We start from the raw sequence: 6,080 nt of genomic DNA, 5'->3' as shown, positions 1-6,080 counted from the left end.
TTTGTAACCTTGGCCAAATCTGTGCCTTGCCACAATTCTGTCTCTGAGCTCTTCAGGCAGTTCCTTTGACCTCATGATTCTCATTTGCTCTGACATGCACTGTGAGCTGTAAGGTCTTATATAGACAGGTGTGTGGCTTTCCTAATCAAGTCAAATCAGTATAATCAAACACAGCTGGACTCAAATGAAGGTGTAGAACCATCTCAAGGAGGATCAGAAGAAATAGACAGCACCTGAGGTTAAATATGAGTGTCACGGCAAAGGGTCTGAATACTTATGACCATGTGATATTTCAGTTTTTCTTTTTTAATAAATTTGCAAAAATTTCTACATTTCTGTTTTTTTCTGTCAAGATGGGGTGCTGAGTGTAAATTACTGAGAAATAAAATGAACTTTTTTGATTTTTGGAAAATGGCTGCAATGAAACAAAGAGTGAAAAATTTAAAGGGGTCTGAATACTTTCCGTACCCACTGTATGATGAATATAAACATTTGTCTTTTCATGGTAGTTGAAATCAAAGTACACCAAAACAACACCAGTTTAAGGTGAAATATCTAAGAAACATTTTAATTTTCATATCTTCAAATATTATTAAAATAAACTACCTTGGAATAAAGAATAGAAAACCGAGACATTTACAAGCAATTTTGTTATGGGAAAATGACTAAAAAATAAGGAAAGAGGGGAGTGATTGACTGATACCTTCAAACAGCTTGCCATGTGTATTTTCATGAGTGGATGTTCCATTACAGCAGAGCGCAACATGGCTGAAAAACCCATCAGAGATGTAAAAGGATATGGTGTGATCACTTGTTTCCACTGGTGAAAACGGGAGGGGAGTTTGTAGCATTGCTGTGTCGATCCATCAGGCCTGCGTCCAGGTCCTCGGCTGCGTTGACAAAAACATGCACTGTAACCAAACTTTTATAGTAGTGGTAATATTATTTTTATATAATATTATTAATATTAATATTAATAATACAATTTTAAAAAACATTTAATTTCTGCATACTAAATTACACTAATTCTTTACTCAATAAATGTAATTGTGCACAACTTATACTCTGAGGGAAATCTACTGAAAAATGTATTGTGCTAGACTCAAATACTAATGGAAACTCACTCAACAAAATTACTACTAGTCAACTTGAAATTTACAAAATACCCATTTTCAGATAGTCCCGAAAAATACAAATACATCTCCATTATTACAATTCAAGTTCCGTTTATTAATATCAAAACCTTAAACATCTTCCGTCATTTCTACATTTAACAGACACAAAATAAGGCACATCTTGCATAAAGCTGAATAGACAAAGTAATTGACTGCTTGCTCAGATAATTAATTAATAATGTTGAACATTCTCTATTTCCAGATTCTTAATGAAATGTTTTGGTGTTTAGTGATAACAACTTGAATCTTGAGCTAAATAAAATGTCCTTTCACTACTTTACTGTGTTGTGTGGAAAAAGCAACTATGCATAATTTTATTTCATGAGCAGCACTCCGGGATGGACGATGACATTGATAAGCTACGTAATTAACAAGCTGGCATGCAGTGTACCTGCTGACGTCGCAGATTTCATGGAATTTAAGTCAAAATTTTAGACTTTTTAAGACCCAGTGGAAACCCTGCAGGACGTATACTTGACAGGTGCTGTTATCAGAGCAGCTCCTTTAATTTGGAAGTCTCAGAGTGTTTGATTGTTTGAGTGACAGTGAATCTCAGAGGAGGAAAATATTCTGGCAGTAAAAGTACGGTGTCGGTGTGTCACGTAATAAATGCTTCAGCTTCTCCAGACCAACAAACGTCTGTTCCCAAACGGCTGGAGAAGCGAAGCAGGTTACAAAACATCTCCCCTTCAGATTGGAAGCCAAGCAGGAAGCTAACAGAACGTCTTTTAGTTCAATTTATAGAAAGTAACAAGCAGCTGTATTTTATTCCAGCCTACCTGTCCAGCTGAGAGAAAAGAAGTGTTCAGCTCCGTCCTGAGCACAGACTGAACATCCATGGGGTACCCATATTTGGGTCACACACAGCGACTTGTCAATCACAAGGTAGCCCCGCCCTAAAGCCTACCCTGCTTTCCGGTCTATTTTCCTCTAAATGGGACCAGTGCTGGCTGTTAGAGAGAATGCAGGTTTGAGGCTTCACTTTTCAAACCTGGAGGTTCCTGCTTGGTGAAGACACAAAGTTGCTTCCTGGTTTCACAAATCAGACACATTAAATATAAAATTTTCCGTTGTAGTTTTGAAACGCACCAATCAAAGAACAAGATGCAGATTCAGGTTGTCCTCACACAGAGGAGCAGGTGGAGGGGGGGCAATGTACGCGGACGCTGCAGGAGGCACTATCCTCCTTGTTGGTGGGTGGAAGCGAGGCGAGGAGGCTGGAGTCTTACGGCGGGACTTGGGAGACTTTGTCTGGGAGTCCTTGTACTCCTCCGCCAGGGCGAACAGGTCGCTGAACCTGCAGGAGGAGGAAGTGATATCATCAGCCGCCGCAGTGATGTCACCTGCCAGTGTGTGTGTGTGTGTGAGTGTGTACATACCTCATCTTGTGGACCTCGTCACAGCTGGCCTGAACGTGAATCAATAACCCTGTGTGTGTACCGACAGCTGTTCTTGGTGTTGCTCAGGCTCAGTCTCAGGTTGTCCATGAGCTCCAGGATCTGTTCCAGGGTAAGCTGAGCCAGTTTACTGCTGGAACTGTGAAGACTGAGGACAGAGACACAACCGCTGTTCAACAGGTTCCCAGTCCTCCAGGATAGTCCTCACCTCTGTCCTATCTGTCCTCACCTGTCAGTCCTCACCTCTGTCCTAATCCGTTTGTCAACACAAAACGTCATCTGTCATCCTCACCTGTCTCTTGCGGAGCGGGTTGTTCTTGATCAGCTGGACCTTGATGTATTCTCCCAGCGTGTTGTCATGATTGGACACCCAGTGTCTCAGGATGCTGGTGGTGAACTGGTCCTCGGGGTGACAGGGACGACTCAGGACCATCTTCACCCTCTCCTGATACACAGACAGACACGTTAACGGGGACCCAGGAGTCTCTAAGACGAGTGTCCAGGTGTGTTTCTGTCGTACTTCTCTCTGCAGAGCAGCAGCAGACAGGACAAGGCCTCCGGGTGTTCTAGCAACACAAAGACAAAAGGAGTCAGAGGACTGATCAGACTGGAGGACAGGGACCCTTTCCTGGACACCACTCACCTTTATATTTAAGGTGCTGCAGGATGGGGATGATGGTGGTACAGGTGCTGTACTGCTCAAAGGTCTCCCAGTCTAGAGACTAAATTGTGGACACATGAAGAAGAAGACGCCGCGAGGACAGGTGGATGACCTCAGGACAGGTGTCCTCTGAGAGTGTCTCACTGAGGATGTTGAGCACAGAGTCCATCCCAAAATTCCTTTCTCTTCCCCCAGAGAAGAAGGGGAGAGGTCAAAGTTGCTTTCTCTAAGTGCTAGCCCGACCATAAAACTGGCAACTTTTTGATTCCGAAGCTGATAACGCGGGGCCTGACTGTTAAACTGACAAAGGGACACAAACCAGCCATTGGCATCTCCCTGAACAGCCTATCAAAACTGGCCCCCCCCCACACATGTTTCCGTGGCAACTGACCTTGCTCTTTGTTTATTATCCCATCAAAGGGATACTCCTTGTCTCACCTAAGTGTGACATAATCCAGGACAGCCAAACTTTGAATGTAAAAAAGACTGCAGTCCCCAAAGACTCAAAGCATTTAATTAAGTTTAATTAAATCTTTAGTTACCTGATTACGTTTGCCTCTATTTGAGTAGTTATGTTAACATGTTGTTGCTATCCGTTGTTGATATTAGTGCTGAAAAGAAAGTTGCTTTTGCAGTGTTGTTATTTTCAGCAAGACACTCCTTCATCTAATGTAATCAATGCTTGTTCATAATACTTTCCTACAAAATTCCTTTAGAAATGATGACAAAGAAATGGTTTTACTATACTCTTAACCGCCAGCTTGAATTTAAGGATGAATCAACAATATTCCCAGTTCCTAAGGAGAGATGATCTTGGATTAATCTAAGCTTTCCTCATGTAACCTGAGCTCCCCCAAGTGGACGAAATAAGTATTACATGCCCTCATTGGAAATGCCGTTAAATGTATAAATATCCTGACCAATAATGTGACAATTGTTTCCTGTTACCAAATGCTTAGAACAGTACAACCTTGGACCATTGAGGTTCGATTGTGGAAAATATTTGATTATAATACACGCAAATAGATTTCTTTTTAAACATTAAGTTTAGAAAGTCAGTCCCTTGGGAAATCTGAAACACCCCCTGGGGAACCACGCCCCAGGCAACAAAAGAGCGACACGCAACCTCTCGCTCTCTTGTCTTCGCTCCTTGCTTTCTCCGCGGCTCTGCTCGGCTCTCTGGACGCTTCGGCACGCGTCGGCGTGCCTCGCCAGGCAACGCCCTCAGAGTCGACCAGCGAAACAGGCCTTTTGTTTCGCTTGAAGCTACACACGTGAAGTGCCGCAACATCGATCTGCCCTCAGTTTGTTTTAGTTTCTTTCTTTGTTTTGTTAAAGTTATCAGTCCGTTAAGTTACACTGGACTAATTCAGTAACGACCAAGTTCCGTTTTTAAGCCTTTTTCGTCGAGCCAACTTCACCGAGGTCAGACCAAGCCACGTGGTCTCGCCAGCTACAACGAAGGAAACCTGAAAACAGCCGAATTGCCAGATGGAGGACGGCGTTTTCAATCAGACACGGAGAACCCCAGAAAATCCCTAGCAAAAAGCCAGGATCGGCAGCTAGCGTGGGACCAGCAACAGGCCAAGCAGGCCGCCGACAAGCAGTAAGACTTAACACACATTCTGCGGTCAGAGATGTCCCCTCTAACTCCTAAACTCATAGCGTTAACTTACTTTCATTAGTTTTCCTATGCCGTATGAGTCAAATGCTTCCCACAATTGAACTCCATTCCTCATTGTTCAGCAATTGTTTATGTTCCCTGTATCCAACCATCTTTTTATAACAGTAGTTAGAGAATAAATTCACTGTAATATAATCAAGAACTGTGTGTGTTGCCTATTTCTACGTCCCTGCCAAGAGAATTGACCCTTTAGATATGAGACTGACTGACTGATTTAAGATAATTGAGCGATTATTAACTAACTGATAACTAGTGATAATTGTATAATTATTAAAAACTACCTAGAGGTCTGGAGACTCTAGGATTATAACAACTCCGGTGGTGCCCTAACGAGGAATCTGGTTTGATTTTATGAATAATAAAATTAATAACTGGGTATCAATTCTCATAAATGTATTAAATTGCATAACTAAATTTAGGTTTGCTACATGCAGATGACCCACAGATTTACATAACCATTTCACCAGGGGACTGTGATCCCATAGAAGTGCTGAGTAACGGTATTGAGCAGGTCAACAATCGGATGTGCCAGAATTTTCTTCAATTAAACAAGGATAAAACTGAAGTTCTTGTTTTTGGAGCCAGGGAGGAACGATTGAAAGTCAGTGCTCGACTTCAATCTGTAATGTTAAGAACCACAAATCAAGCCAGAAATCTTGGTGTAGTCATGGACAGACTTGAATTTGAGGAGCCACATTAAGACAATTACAAAGTCAGCCTACTGTCACCTGAAGAATATATCAAGGATTAAAGGACTTATGTCTCAGCAAGACCTGGAAAAACTTATCCATGCATTTATCTTCAGTCGACTCGACTACTGTAACAGTGTCCTTACAGGGCTCCCTAAGAAATCCATCAGACAGCTGCAGCTGATTCAGAACGCTGCTGCTCGAGTCGTCACTAAGACCAAAAATGTGGATCACATCACTCCACTTCTGAGGCCTTTACATTGGCTTCCTGTATGTCAAAGAATTGATTTCAAAATGCTGCTGTTAGTTTATAAAGCACTAAATGGTTTAGGGCCAAAATACATTTCTGATCTTCTGCTTCGTTACGAACCATCCAGACCTCAGGTCATCTGGGGCAGGTTTGCTTTCTGTCCCCAGAGTCAAAACTAAACAAGGAGAAGCAGCGTTCAGTTATTATGCTCCGTATATCTGGAA

General features: G+C 42.2%; 1 long non-coding RNA gene across 1 annotated transcript; it reads right to left on the bottom strand.

The window, feature by feature from the left end:
- Window positions 1-634: 634 nt before the first annotated feature.
- Window positions 635-3,432, bottom strand: LOC123984545. Its single transcript, XR_006828449.1, has 6 exons — window positions 3,216-3,432; window positions 3,093-3,138; window positions 2,865-3,017; window positions 2,555-2,720; window positions 2,265-2,472; window positions 635-890 (listed from the first exon to the last, which is right to left on the bottom strand). It is a non-coding gene; the product is annotated as an uncharacterized LOC123984545 (long non-coding RNA).
- Between the last annotated feature and the right edge of the window lie 2,648 nt (window positions 3,433-6,080).

The sequence above is a fragment of the Micropterus dolomieu genome, linkage group LG15, assembly GCF_021292245.1.
Source record: "Micropterus dolomieu isolate WLL.071019.BEF.003 ecotype Adirondacks linkage group LG15, ASM2129224v1, whole genome shotgun sequence".
NCBI classification, from domain to species: Eukaryota; Metazoa; Chordata; class Actinopteri; order Centrarchiformes; family Centrarchidae; genus Micropterus; species Micropterus dolomieu.
This window is presented reverse-complemented; position numbering and strand designations above follow the sequence as displayed.